Consider the following 16102-nt stretch of genomic DNA (forward strand, 5'->3'; position numbering starts at 1 on the left):
CCACATTCTTAGAACGTAGTAACTGTGGTGACCTTACAGTCAATAAAATAAGCCTCAGTATTCACACTGTAATTGAGTTCATTCAAGCAAAGCTATCTTTAGAAGTGACTTTCCCCTCTAGAAAGCATGCACATTTTGTAACCCTTTGCTCCTTATTAAAAACAAAAAACAAAAAACTTCTGGGGTGTACCCAGAGGAACACCCAGAACATGCTTACTAGTAACACCCCTTTCCCACCTCCTTATGAATAATCATGTAACACTCCCACAAAGGTAGTCTCCCTGATGCCACTCTTTGCTGTCTCGTCCTTATGCACAGCCTACCTTGAATTCTCTGTCTCAAGGTACTGTCTATTCTGCACCTAACTTACAAAATATCATTTTTCCTTTGCAATAAATTAGTCTATGCTGCACTTCTTTTGCTGTGTGTCTCTTTTCAAAATTATTTTAAACTAAGAAGACAAGAGCTAAGGTGTTACATCAGCTGTCAGTAGAACCACTTTGGGGCAAAACAAAGTATATTTGTCTCAACAGGCTTGAAGCACATAGGAAATGTTACTGGTTCTGTTGTCTCAAAGGAGACAGAATACAATAAAGAGGTGACTGGTGATCAGTTTGGGAAAGTGGGCAAGGAATTATCCAATTCCTTGTCCAATTCCTGAGACTTAAGTACAACACCAGGGGTTTAAACAGAATCCTTACATGCATAGATTGGTTTTTCAAAATGATAGATCTTAGAATGTGAAAAATGGACTAGAAAAGACTGAAGGTGGAAAAACCAACTAGAAGCCTGCTTCGGTGATTCAGTTAAGAAGCAATAAAGGCCTAAATTTTGGAAGCAGTGGTGTGAAAGGAGAAGAGGTAGATCTATCAGAGATTTGAAAAATAAAAATGAAATGACTTGGGGACTGTTTGGAGGTAGGATGTGAGTTGAGTTAGAGGTAAAGCGTTTAAGATAACCTTCAAATTTCTGATTTGAAGAACTCTAACTGGGTAACAAAGATAGAGAATAGAGAAGATGGAATGCCTTCAGAGAAGAGTGCTAGTTGGAGTTTGAACATGTGGAGTTTGGAGATGACCATTTACTGATGATTAGAAGTCTCTCCATGGTCTGGCTTCCATTCTCCCTTACAGCCTCCTTTCTTATTATATTTTTTTCCCAGATTCTGTGCTGGCCATACTCATTGTTTCCAAAAGCAAAAACAAAAACAAACAAACAAACCAAACTGCTGTTTCGTTTCTCTATGTTTTTGTTAAAAAAGAATAGTAGCTTTGCTTACTAGCAGGGCTCTCTAATTTATGAATTAATTCAGGCATGCATTAGAAATATTTATGGAGCACCTATGATATGCCAGGTCTTATTCTAGTTGTTGGAAATACCTCAGGAAACAAAACAAACAAAACCTCTCTTGTCAAATTTCTCTAAATATGTTTATAAACCTCAGAACATCTTTCACGAACATTTAAAAAATTATATGTTAGAATGTCTTACTATTAAATCTCTACATAGCACTTTGCTCATCCATTTTAGTACGTGCAATAGTTTATATTTAACTGTGTGCATATCCTATAGACAAATATTCTCCAATATAACTTGCTATGATGACAGAAATGATTTAAATTGCACTGTCCAATACAGTAGTCACTATAATATAGTTACTATACTGAGTGGCAATAAAACTAATATATTGGCTATTGTACACGTGGAATGCATATGATGTGACTGAGAAACTGAATTTTTAATGTTACTAATGTTAAGTAATATAAATTTGATTAACCACACATTGCTAGTAGTTACATTTTACAGTACAGTAGACTACAAACTCCTGGTGGGCAGGGACAAGAATTTTCATCTTTCAATATATTATGCTGGTTAATTATGTGAGTTTTGGAATGCTACAGAGCTGAATTAGAATTATGATTTTATTACTTGTTAGTTGGTGACCTTAGACAATTTATTTAAATTTCATGTACCTGAACTTTCTTAACTCTAAAATGAGAATAATGGTGTCAACTTCTGAGATTGTTTTGAAGTTAAAATAACATTATTGGATAAATTTTGCTTCCAGGAAATTTGATTTAAAAAACCAATATTGTTAAAATGTCCATAGTACCAAAGAAACCTACAGATTGAATTCAATCCTTATCAAAATACCAATGACATTCTTAACAGAAATAGAAAAAAAAAAATCTCCGAAAATTTGTATTGAACTAAAAAGACCCAGAATAGCCTAAGCTATCTTGAGCAAAATTAATAAAACTGGAGGTATAACATTACCTAATGTCAAAGTATACAAAGAGGTATAGTAACCAAAACAACAAGGTACGGGCATAAAAACAGACACATAGACTAGCGGAAAATAATAGAGAACCCAGAAACAAATCCATATCTCTAAAATAAATTCATTTTAGACAAAGGTGCCAAGAATATACACTGGGAAAAACATAGTGTCTTCAAAAGAAATGATGTTGGGAAAATCAGTCATCCATATGCAGAGGAAAGAAACTAGAACCCCTATGTCTCACCATATACAAAATCAAAATGAAATGGATTGAAGACAAAAATCTAAAACCTCAAACTATGAAACTACTACAAGAAAATTTTGGGGAAAATCTGCAAGACATTGGTCTGGTCCAGGCAAAAATATTTTGAGCAATACTGCAGAAGCACAAGCAACAAAAGTAAAACGTCAGAAAATACGATCGCATCAAGTTTGAAAGCTTCTGCAAAACAAATAAAGCAATCAACAAAATGACTAGATAACCCAGAGGGAAAAATATTGGCAAATTACCCATCTGACAAGGGATTAATAACCAGAATATATAAGGAACTCAAACAACTCTATAGGAAAAAAATAAAAAATCTGATTAAGAAATGAGCAAAAGATTTAAATTGACATTTCTGAAAAGTATACAAACTACAAACAAATGACAAACAGGCATAAAAAACTGTTATCAACATAATTGGTCATCAGAAAAATGTAAGTCAAAATTACAGTGAGATATTATCTCCCCTCAGTTAAAATGGCATATATCCAAAAGACAGGAAATAAATAACAAATTCTGGCAAGGATGTGGAGAAAAAGGAATTCCATACACTGTTAGTGGGAACGTAAATCAGTACAACCACTATGGAAAACATTTTGGAGCTTCCTATATAAAAATAAGTGAAAATAGAGGTATATGACTCAGTAATCCCACTGCTGAGTATGTGCCCTAAGGAAAGGAAATCAGTATATTGAATAGATACCTGCACTTCCATATTTGTTGAACTACCGTTAAAAACAGCCAAGATTTGAAAGCAACCTAAGTGTCCATCGATAGATACATGGATAAAGAAAATGTGGGACATATACACAATGGAGTACTATTCAGCTATAAAAAATGAAAGAGATCCTGTTATTTGCAATAAATAAGTAAATAAATAAATGAAACTGGAGGTCATTATGCTAAGTGAAGTTAGCCAGGCACAGAAAGACAAACATTGCATGTTCTCAATTATTTGTGTGAGCTAAAAATCAGAACAATTGGACTTATGGAAATCGAGAGTAGAAAGATGGTTACCAGAGGCTGGGAAATGTAGTCGGAGGTTGAGGAAGAGGTGGGGACAGTTGATTGTTACCAAAAATAGAAAGAATAAATAAGACCTAGTATTTGATAACAAAACAGGGTGACTATAGTCTATAATGACTTAATTGTGCATTTTAAAATAACTAAAATAGTATAATTGGATTGTTTGTAACACAGATAATGCTTGAGTGGATGGAGACCCAATTTTCCATGATGTTAGTATTACACATTGCATGCTGGGTACCAAAATATCTTATGCACCCCATAACTATATATGCCTACTATGTACCCACAAAAATTAAAATTAAAAAGAGATAATGAGAAAGAGACAGAAAAGAGAGTGGAAGAAAATGGGGAAGCATGGAGATCATGAGAGAAAGGATCTAGAGAGAAAAGGAGTGGTCTATAAGAACTCTTCAATACAGCAGAATAAACATTACAGCACTTTATGGGAAATGTGTGACATCATTGCAAGAAGCACCATCATTGTACTCAAATACTAGTTTTGAGATTGATTAGAAATTTATTATATTGAATTAATGACCGGCAAGGAACAGGGGAAATATCTGTAGGAGAGGGAATATGTTGCTCATTTTAGTATTAAAACTTTTGTGTAAAGTCATTTAACAGTCACTTTGAGAATCTAGATAGAAGGGGGCAAAAGGTGAGTTAATGATCAAGGAGGGAGTAAGTAAAAATTCATGGCATGTGTCTCTTTCTCAATTGAGAGCCCCTGGCAACATTAGTCTCTGGTTATATTAGTGCACATGTTTGGAGATGAGGGTGATGTGAGAGGCAGTGCTTACAGGAGGGTAGGAAGAGAGCAAAAAAACTTATTAAAATTTTAAAGTCAATGTTTAAACCATACAAAATTGCCATTTTAATTCATTAAATGAATGGATATGGACAATTTCTTGTCTTTCCACCTAATATATGAGCAATCACTTTATAACTCTAAAAATTCTATCCAAATATAAGAAATTATTCTGAAACATGTGACGATCCAAAACGGGGAAAAGTTATTTGGGATGAGAGCACCTCAGTTATGGTTCTAGTTCTGCCCTTTCCTAGCTATGTTACCTTTGGTGAGTGACTTCACCTCTCTAAGTCTTCTCTTTTATAAAATCAGAATATTACATTTATCCATGCCATAGCCAACTTCAAAGGGCCTCTGTGTAAAAACAAAATAAGTTATTTTATTTAAAAGTGCATGGCAAAGTGCACTATGCTATCTAAATGCAAATAAATCTTGACAAATCCTGTTCTCTTCATATATATTAAAACACATTGTGTTGATTTTAGTTGTGAGTTTTTGGTTTTTGTTTTGTTTTGTTTTTTGAACTTTTGTTTTAATGTTTTCCTTTAGTGAAATTTGAGAGAAATACCTTAACCATAAAAAGAAGATTTTTGTTGTTCTTTCTAAGGTTGCAAGTTTTTTGAGGGATTGGAGGAGAAAGGAAACATGACTCCTGCTATATGAGAAAGATAAGTTTAACATTCAATACTAATGGCAGGAATCCCACGGTCTCTCCTTAATCGCCCTCAAAAAAATCTTTCTTTGTTTTCTGTTCCTTTTAAGGCCTAAAGATACAGCAAGCTTTCCTATTAAGTAAATCTGTTTAAACACAGACAGCTTTGGGCTTCTTTTCAGCCTGTGTCATCATCTCTACTGATACGGAGGAGTTATTTAGTGTGTCCTTCAATTATTTGGCAAGTGACCAAATTACATGCATGTTTTTCTACTCGTGATCATCATTAAATTTTTTTTCATTATGCTTGTCAAAGTTAGAAAAGCTTTAAAAGTACTTCAGTGGATAAATACTTAAGTGGATAAACATTTAATGTACTTGTAGGTTGTTCTTTATTAAGAAGATTGTGCTGTGAATTTTACTTTGTTATCTGGACAGTTTAGAAGGAACAATCAGTACTCTAGCTCCACTCTGTCTTTATAACTATTTTTATCAGGGTAGGGAGGGTGTCATGGCCAGTACTGCTGTCTCCAGTTAGAGACACTGAGATTGAGCAAGACTCTGCCTGTACAAAAAGGAGACAAAACAAAACAACAAAATCAACAGTCGTCAAACAACAGACAGCATTACGAAAAACATCAATTGGTATAGAGTACTAAAACAGGTTTCATAATCAATACACTTACATAAGCATGTTTGTATCAATGTATATTGATATATATATCTCTCTCTCTCTGTCACACACACACACACACACACACACACACGTCCATCAAATTATAATGACTAAATTTGCCTTGCTACAGGCTATTTTGCTGGCTATATATAACCATAGAATTAGTGATGTATATGGATGATTTATTTCTATTGTGATGTGAATACTGCCTTTTCAAAAACTAGATTTAAGATTTTATGATAGTTTCCTAGTAAGTGGATAGAATCCTAAACCAATCTTCACTTCCATATCTGTTATGTTCAATTATATTGCAAGATATTGCCATGTGGCATTAATTGCCTTGTTTCATAGAATCAATGAAATGTATCATGTATATATGTATTTATTCTTATTTAAATAATTGGTAGAGAGATGCAGCACTATCTCTAATCCCCCTGATTTGATAGATAAAATGTCAGAGAAACCTCTGTCTAATTTTTTGGCTTGCCTAAGACTCAAATGTGTTACATTTATATAAGCAATGGATGCATAAGGTAAAGAATTAACAAATCCCTGTTATTGGTTGCTCACAAATGTGTATTTTGCATTACTTCCAATCATGGCCCATATACTGCATGCAATCTCACCTACTTATCACCTCATTTCACACCAATATTACTGCTATGTCTTCACTGATTCTATTAATCCATTATTGATTCCATTATTTTCCCACCTGCACCGCTATAGATTCATTTCTGTCAACTGCTTATAAAGCACATCTTTACTTCCTTAAAAAATGTGACTTAAATTTACTCATCTAGGACATATTGCTCATTGTATAAAAGTGAATTTGATCATTTCTTTGTTTTACATTTCCTATGAAATATTTCTTTATTGCTAAGCCATTGTTTTTTAAGTGTTCTCAAATGATTATAATTATCAGGGGAATGTAAGATAAGTTGGCATTCACCTGATAGTGAATTGAAGAAAATTTTATTAGTCACTTGCATATAGAAGCCACTGTGTTGGGGATTGTAAAGAGGAAAACAAAAAGAATAAGGAATGCCGGCACCATAAAAGGCAGAATTAAACAACCATTAAATGGATGAGATGAAAAATGCTATGAATGAATAGCAGAAAACAAGTTTATTGAATTAACTACGGTAAGCTGTATTTATATTTTTTTCATAAAGTCTTATGATGCACAAGCTTTTAATTTTTAAATTTATTTTAATTTAATCGCACTTCAGGAATATTTGCACTAATATCACAATGCCCTTTAAACCATCTTTTTATAATGTTAAGTATCTCAGGTTTCTAGTCTTCCTAATTATTTAAGAACTTTGAAGATATGGTCATTCAAACATGAAAATGTCTATATAAAGTTGATTTCAGAAGTCACAAACTTAAAATCCTTGAGCTGCAGGGACATATAGTATATAAAAATAAATGAATAAACAGGCTATGTGAAGGAAAAATAGAGATTAGTGGGAACTATGATAAACTGAAGTCCCGTGTCCTTTTTAAAAGTGAAATATTCTATCTAGCTCCAGTCAATTTTTGTTGGGTGAGGAAGGAAATCCACTATTGCCAAATCTTTTCATTTTTCAGGAGAACCTCTTTAAATTGGATTTTATGTGAAATCTCTCCATTTTAAACTGCCAACAAATGACACAAAAACATTTTTTAAAATGTGTAGGTCAAACAAACATATCTGTGGCAATATTTGGCCCATAAGGTAATCATTTTCAGTGTCACTTCTAGACAAACTAGTTAGGTACATCAACTTGATCTTTGACAATTCTTGTTCTTCCCTTGAATCCAAACACAACATGGAACTCAGTATCTCCTGTAGGTTGGCAAGAATAGAAGAAAGAGTATTGAACTGAGATTCAGATGGAATGAGTTTAATTTTTTTTCTATTTCTAACTCATTTTATGACTCTGTGTCTTCTAGGATCTTAGTTTTCCTTTCTATAAAATGAGAACATTGGATTACACATATCCATAAGCTTTTCTAGCCTTAAAATTCTGTGATTCTCAACTTATTGCAAGTAAAAATGTATCTATACTGTTTTAACTTTATCAGAGTATTTATAACTGAACAGTAATATATTCATCTGGTAAACTCACTCCTGGTAATTTGTACCCTTCCAAAATAACATACTGCCTTAATTCAATGAGAACATGTGAAAGATTGGTAGTTGTGTTGGGATTCTGTAGCACAGTGACATTCTATCAGATATTTCTAGTTCAGATATTCTCAAAAGTGCTTATTAGCATACAATAATATTTTACCCTATTGCAAGAAATCCTACAGGTTTACAACAAAAAAGTCATACATCAGTAAAATGAGATGATATGATAGATTTTATAATAGATCCTTGGTGATTCAGTCTTGTGGTTTGCGATTTTCTCTCTGCTGATTGCGTATATTCTCAATAAACATTTATTGAACTTTTCTTTGATAAGCCATCCAAAATTAGACAATAGAAATTATTGAGTCTTCTGTTCATTCATCTAATATTTATTGCTCATCTACTATGTGGCAATTGTGACATACTCCAACCATATCTACCATAGAAGGAACACAACCAATACTGATCTACTCAATTACTTTGTTAACCTCATTCCCTCACAGTAGAGAAAATTTCATTTTTACTAATCTTTCTCTTTGCTTTTCTTTTTCTTCTTTTTTTTTTTTTTTTTTTTTTTTTTTTTTTTGCATTCCAGAACATATACCATTTCCGAAATCAGATTAATCAGCCATTCTCTAAATAGCCTCACCTCACTTTTAGGTGGTCTAAAAATGTGTACTATATTCTGTCACTCATTTCTTCTGAGTTGTTATGTTCCTTGATAAGTGTATCACACATGGAAAAATATGTGTAGTTAAAAAAGGGCTGGGCAGGGTGCAGTGGCTCATGCTTGTAATCCTAGCACTTTGGGAGGCTGAGACATGCATATTGCTTGAGCCCAGGAGTTTGAGATCGGCCTGGGCAACATGGCAAGAGTCTATCTCCACAAAAAAAAAAAAAATACAAAAATTAGCTGGGCATGGTGACACATGCCTGTAGTCCAAACTACTGGGGAAGCTGAGGTGGGGTGGGAGGATCACCTGAGTCCAGCCTGAAATGTTGAGGCTGCAGGGAGCCATAATCACACAACTGCACTCTAGCCAGAGTGACAGAGTGAGACTCCATTGGGAAGGAAGAGAAGAAGAAGGGGAAGAAGAAGAAGGAGGGGAAGAAGAAGAAGAAGAAGAAGAAGAAGAAGAAGAAGAAGAAGAAGAAGAAGCAGCAGCAGCAGCAGCAGCAGCAGCAGCAGAAGCAGAAGCAGCAGCAGCAGCAGCAGCGGCGGTGGCGGCAGTGGCAATGGAGGAGGAGGAGGAGCAGCAGCAGCAGCAGGAGGAGGAGGAGGAGAAGGAGAAACCAATCTTACTGAAGTTATTGCAAAAAATCGGAATGAAGAAACTCTTTCTTAACTCATTCTTTGAAATTAGTATCACCCTGATATCAAAAATCAGCCAAAGACACAATAAAGAAAGAAAACTACAGGCCAATATCTATGATGAACATAGATGTAAAATTCCTCAACAAAGAGAATCTAACAGCACATAACAACAACAACAAAAAAATACATCACGATAAGTGGGTTTTATTCCAGGGATGGAAGATTTGTTCAACATATGCAAATCAATGTGATTCACCACATAAAAAGAAGTAAGAACAAAAAACATATAATCATGTCAATAGAAGCAGAAAGATATTTTGGTAAAATCCAATATCTCTTCCTGATAAAAACTCTCAACAAATTAGGCATCAAAGGAACATGACTCAAAATAATAAGAGCCATGTATGACAAACCTGCAACCAACATCATACTGAATGGGGAAATGTTGAAAGAATTCTCCCTAAGAACTGGAAAAGAGCGAAGATTCTTTCTCACCACTTATATTCAACATGGCACTGGAAGTCCTAGACAGAGTAATAAGGAAAGAGAAAAAATATATGGCATCCAAATAAAAAAAAAAAAGAAGTCACATTACCTATGTTCATTGATGACATGATGTTATAACTAGAAAACCCTAAAAATTTCTCCAAAAGACTCTTAGACTTGATAAATGTGTCCAGTATGGTTTCAGAATACCAAATCAATGTACAAACATCAGTAGAATTTCTATGCATCAACAATGTTCAACTGAAAACCAAATAAGGAACTCAATTCCATTTAAAATATTCACAAAAAATGAAATATATAAAAATACCTTTAACCAAAGCAATGAAAGATATCTACAAAAAGAACTACAAAACACTGATGAAGAAATCATAGGTAATACAAATAAATGAAAAAACAACCCATGCTCAAGGATTGGCAGAATCAATATCATCAAAATGACTATAATGTCCAAAACAATCTGTAGATTCAGTGCAATTCCTATTACAAACATAATTTTTCAAATAATTAGAAAAAAATTCTAAAATTCATATGGAACCTAAAAGGGCCTGTGTAGTCAAAGGAATCCTATGCCAAAAGAGAAAAGCCAGAGGCATCACATTACCTGACTTCAAATTATACTACCAGGCTATAGTATGCCAAACAGTATAGTACTGATACCAGAATAGTCACATAGATCAATATAACAGACTAGAGATCCCAGAAATAAAGCCACATACCTTCAACCACCTGATTATGACAAAGCCCGCAATAATAAACAATGAGGAAAGGACACTCCATTCAATAAATAGTTCTGGGAAAATTGGATAGCCATATACAAAACAGTGACACTATATACAAAAATTAACTCACAACGGATTAAATGTAAGATCCAAAACTATAAAAATATATAAGAAAACCTAGGAAAACCTCTTCTTGATATTGGCCTAGGCGGTTGATGTATGGCTAAGTTCTCAAAAGCAAATGCAACAAAAACAAAAATAGACAAGTGGAATTCAATTAAACTACAAAGCTTCTGCACAGCAAAAGAAATAACAGAGTAAACAGACAACCTACAGAATGAGAGAAAATATTTGCAAATTATACATCCAACAAAGAACTAATATCAAGAATTTGCAAGGAACTCAAACAACTGAAGAAGTGAAGAAAGAACCCCTTAAAAAGTGGGCAAAGGATTTGAACATTTTTCAAAAGAAGAAATACAAGTGGCCAGGAAGCATATGAAAAAAATGCTCAACATCACTAATTAGAGAAATGCAAATTAAATCCACAATGAGATACTATTATACGCAAGTCAGAATAGCTATTATTAAAATGTAAAAAACCAGAGATATTGGCATGAAATTCAGAGAAAATGGAACAGCTATGCACTGTTGATGGAAGTGTAAATTATGACATCCTGCATGGAAAACAGTATGTAGATTTCTCAAAGTACTAAGAGTAGATTTACCATTCAACCCAGCAATCCCACTACTATCTATCCAAAAAAGCATCATTTCATAGGAAAAATATCTGCACTCCTGTGTTTATTGCAACACCATTCATAATAGCAAACACATGGAGTCAATCAAAGTGTCCATTACTGTATTAGTTCTTTCTCATGCTACCATGAAGAAATACCCGAGAATGGGTATTGATAAAGAAAAGAGGTTTAATTGACTCACAGTTCCACATGACTGGGAAGACCTCAGGAAACTTACAATCATGGTGGAAGGCACCACTTCACAGGGCGTCAAGAGAGAGAATAAGTGCCGAGTGAAGGGGGAAGTCCTTTATAAAACCATCAGATCTCGTGAGAACTCACTATTATGAGAACAGCATCGGAAAAACCATTTCCATGATTCCATTATTTCCACCTGGTCCCACCCTTGACATGTGGAGATTATTACAATTCATGGTGAGATTTGGGTGGGGACACAAATCCAAACCATATCAGTCACAGAATGATTTAATAAAGACAATGTGATATATGTACATGACAGAATACAATACCACCATAAAAATAATGAAGTAATGTTCTTTGAACAAAATGGATGGAGCTGGAGGTCGTTATTCTAAGTGAAATAACTCAGAAACAGAAAATCAAGTTCTGTATGTTCTCACTTATAAGTAGGGGCTAAGCAATGGGTACATGCGGACATAAATATGAAAATAATAGACACTGGATAATTCAAAAGGAAAAATGTTGGAGGGTGAGGATTGAAACATTAACTATTGGATACGATATTCACTTTTTGGATGATGGGTACACTAGACGCCAAAAGCTCACCATTACACAATATATTACTGTCACAAACCTGCACACATACCCCTGCATCTTAAGTAATAACAATAAGGAAAATATGTACACTTATTATACCTCTGTGACCCTGCCAAAAAACTAAAGTGCCATGAATATCATGACCCAGATTTTCAGGAAAACTAAGATGAATTCTTTCACTTAACTTTCCAAAGCTTTTTGTCACTCTTGCTGTGACACTTATTAAGCATCCTATATCTCAAAGATCAGTCAGGAAAGCCGACTGACTCACAGCATCAACCTTTTCTTGCCCTAATTTCTCTCCAGCTCTGGCCTTCTCCCGAGATAGTGGTGAGACCATAAACAGTTGGAGCAACTCCTTTCTCTGGGGCCTTGATGGAGTACAGGCCTATGGCACAGTTCTTATTCTGTCACCTTTGTAGGATCACACAACCACAGCTGATATTCCTTTTGACATTTCTTTTTTGTCTTTTTTTTATTATTATTATACTTTAAGTTCTGGGATACAAGTGCAGAATGTGCAGGTTTGTTACATAGGTATACACGTGCCATGGTGGTTTGCTGCCTCAATCAACTCATCATCTACATTAGGTATTTCTCCTAATGCTATCCCTCCCCTAGCCCACCACCCCCGACAGGCCCTGCTGTGTGATGTTACCCTCCCTGTGTCCATGTGTTCTCATTGTTCAACTCCCACTTATGAGTAAGAAGGTACGGTGTTTGGTTTTCTGTTCCAGTGTTAGTTTGCTAAGAATGATGGTTTCCAGCTTCATCCATGTCTCTGCATGGAACTGGCAGTTTATCAAGTGGCAATTTAATTCACAAAATGATCTTAAAAACAATCAAAGCCATGGATGACATGGTTTAGAGGGAGAGGAGGATGTGAACTCTGCTTCTAGCCAAGAGATCCATTGATTTAGTTATTTGTGGAGTATATATATTAGTAAAAAGAAGTTTGTTATTACTGTTCTTATGTATGTATGTTCAATTAGAAAAGTATGTGTTTGTGTCTGCATTATTTATATATAAGTACCTCTCTAGTTTGTTTTGTTATTGTCATTTATCAAACACTTACTGAGTGTAAGGCTCTATACTCAGTACTTTAATCTTAACATCAACTCTTTGAGTGAGTTGTTATTCTTTCCATTTTACAAAGGAGTAGACTGAGACTGGAAGAGGTAAATAACATGTTGATATTAAACCTCTTTAGAAGTAAAGTCAGAATTTTAATTTCTTTACATTTGACTCAAAGAAGACTCGTACCTTTTACCATTGCATAACACTGCCTCACTGTGGTAAAGTTGAGTATAACTAAATTATAGCGTATTTGCAATAAGCTAGCTAAACTTGCTGTATAATGAGAACTTACCCTGAATCTATCATTTTTCAATATAAAACATCACTGTAAATGTGCACTGTAAATGTGCCTGTTTTGTATGTTAATATGAATCATGGTTTCTATAACAAACCTATAACAAACTTGATTTTTTCTGAAGAAATGTTGATATGATGCTCTTAAAAATTAAGACCCAAACATGTTTTTTGAATATTCAAAATTACTGATTTTTTTTCTTGGTGCTCTGATGTACTCACATCAATGCAGAATGAAAAAAAAAAAAAAAGATCAAGGGTCACCCGAGGGGTAGGAGACATACCATTGATTAAAAAAGATTAGTTGATGATAGCCATATTTTTGTTAAATATAAACACTTTAAACCTATTGGCAAACAAAAAACCAATTCTACATAGTTTTGTGGACACATTTAGTAGCTTAATGATTTGATTTATCTTTGATTTGGGGAAAGAAATTTGTGGAGTCTTTATGAGAACAGGAATATGAATAGTCCTATGCCTGAGCAAAAGACAAGGGGCCATATTTTGGTGTGCTTGCTTTGAAGGGACCATATTAAAAATAGAGCTCTCTCATCTATTTGCCAAAGGGCATGAGAAATGTCCATCTCTCCTGTGAGTCATGACATTCAAAGCCAAGCTTATTCTTTCTCATATTTACAAGATTAGGTCAATCTGAGCCATTCATCTAAAAATGACCCAAGTAAGAGAAAGAAAGCTCTCACAGGGATTGGACACTATAAACTGAAACAGTTGGAAAGAGGTGGCTGGACAAATTTCAGCTCCTTGACATTTGGTCTATGATCCAAGAAACTGTGAAGGTACCATCTTTGTTTGCTCTTTTGACAGAATATTGATCGATTGTGATAAATATGATGGACAGAACTTAAATGTTTGGAACCAAAGGATCTTTAGAGAACAGGTTTGGCTTTCATGGCAATACTGTAAAATCAATCAGCTGAAATGCATTTGAAAAGGGGCAGTTTTTATCCCCATCAATAAAAAAAAATTAGAAAGAGAGGGAGGAAAACTAACATTACCTTTTCAGATTTTCTTGTTGGGGTGATGATAGTATTTAATACCACATTTTTATTTATGCATTTCTTATGAAAATCTGAAAGGGCCAATCTGTCTTTTATTGTGGAAGCATACTCATCATAGACATGAAAAGAATAATCAATAACGTGTAAACATAATGGAGAATTAGGGAGAGGTTCAGAAGGAAGAATAAGAGCTACACTGAGAAACATCTTTAATTCACCTTCCTTACCCTCACACCCTAGACTGTTGTTCCTTCTGGTGCAGAACCTGATATTCATAAGATGGGATGAAGATTAGAAAAAATAGCATCAAAGTTAAAGCAGTGGTTTTTTTTTTCTTCCTTTTATGGATAGTCTAAGAAGAAGAGATGAAATGATGGTCACTTAAGCTGCAAAAATATTTGTACAAAAGTGTCATAGGGGTGTCTCTTAAAACAGTATTGATTGCTACAATAATTCACCTGTACTAGAAATGAACTGCCAAATATCACTTTTAAAAGTTACATATAAAAATGCAAAAGCATTTATCATTATTGCTCTTATACAGTGGCCATCATGCCAAAGCTTCTGAATTCTTCATTGCTTTAAGAGCACATAGCTGCAAAATAAAATGGCAAAATGCACAATGTAAATATGGGATAAACCACTTTAATGTCATTTAGCAATAAATAGCAAGAAATAGCTGTTCTTTGATATTTGTACATGATATTTTGCAATTCAAAAGATTCTGATTAACCTTTTTAAAATAAGATATATTCAAGTGTCTCCAAATAGTTGTATAAATATTATAATTCAACAAATTCCAAGTTATGTCAGATATATATGTAAATATGCCATATATATGTGTGTGTGTGTGTGTAAAGACTTATGGAAGCAATTTCCACAGTTTGGGGAAAAAAGATATTTTAAAATGGAAGTACATAGAGGACGAAGGCTAACATATGAGTCCCATTCTTAATAGCTTTTCATTTCCATAAAGAAAAACATACACAGAAATGGGAAAATTCGCATAAAAGCAGGTAGGTGCAAAGATTATTTTTGCACATGTTCATCAAGTTTCTAGTGTCTGCCAGAAATATACTAGTCACTATAAAGAATACATTAGAACACAGAGTAAGTGGAGGCAAATAGGTGAAACAACAAGCAGGCAAAGGAGTAAGTGTTCCAGTGGTAAGTGTGTGTGTAACTGCTAAGGGAAACAGTGATGTGGTCATGGAAAGAACACTGGTCTGGCACTCAGGTTAGCATCTTGTGTGTTCTCAACCTGGTTATAAACTGGTAAACTAGTAACTTTTGGCAAAATCTCAAGCAAAGAATTTAAGTTACTTTTAGGAGACATGACCAGAAGGAATGAAGAAATTAATTTTAAACAATGTCAAAGGTCCTGATTGGTCATCCTGTATAATCTCTATTTTCATATAGAAATCCTTTCTCTAATATTCATGACATATGGTCATTATTTGCTTGGTTGCTATTTGCTTGAATAATTGAGGTAAAGGAACTTCCTATCTAAAAGACAAGACAACTCATTTGTAAAAATATTTTGAATCTTAGAAAACTATCCTTTACATTGCATCCAAATGTAAAATCCTTTGGGTTATCACCACATTTTCGAGCTTTTTGTGTGTGTTACTGTGTGCATGTGTAAACAGAAATGGAGATCTTTACATTAATCATCTTAGTCTATTAAGGACAGTTTGAGTCAAAATTGTATAATAACTGTGTGTTTTGTTTGCATATTATTGGCAAATTTGATAAGCTTTCACTTCTGTTGTTATCTAAGTCACCTACAGAGAAAGAGTC

The sequence above is a fragment of the Macaca thibetana genome, chromosome X, assembly GCF_024542745.1.
Source record: "Macaca thibetana thibetana isolate TM-01 chromosome X, ASM2454274v1, whole genome shotgun sequence".
NCBI classification, from domain to species: Eukaryota; Metazoa; Chordata; class Mammalia; order Primates; family Cercopithecidae; genus Macaca; species Macaca thibetana.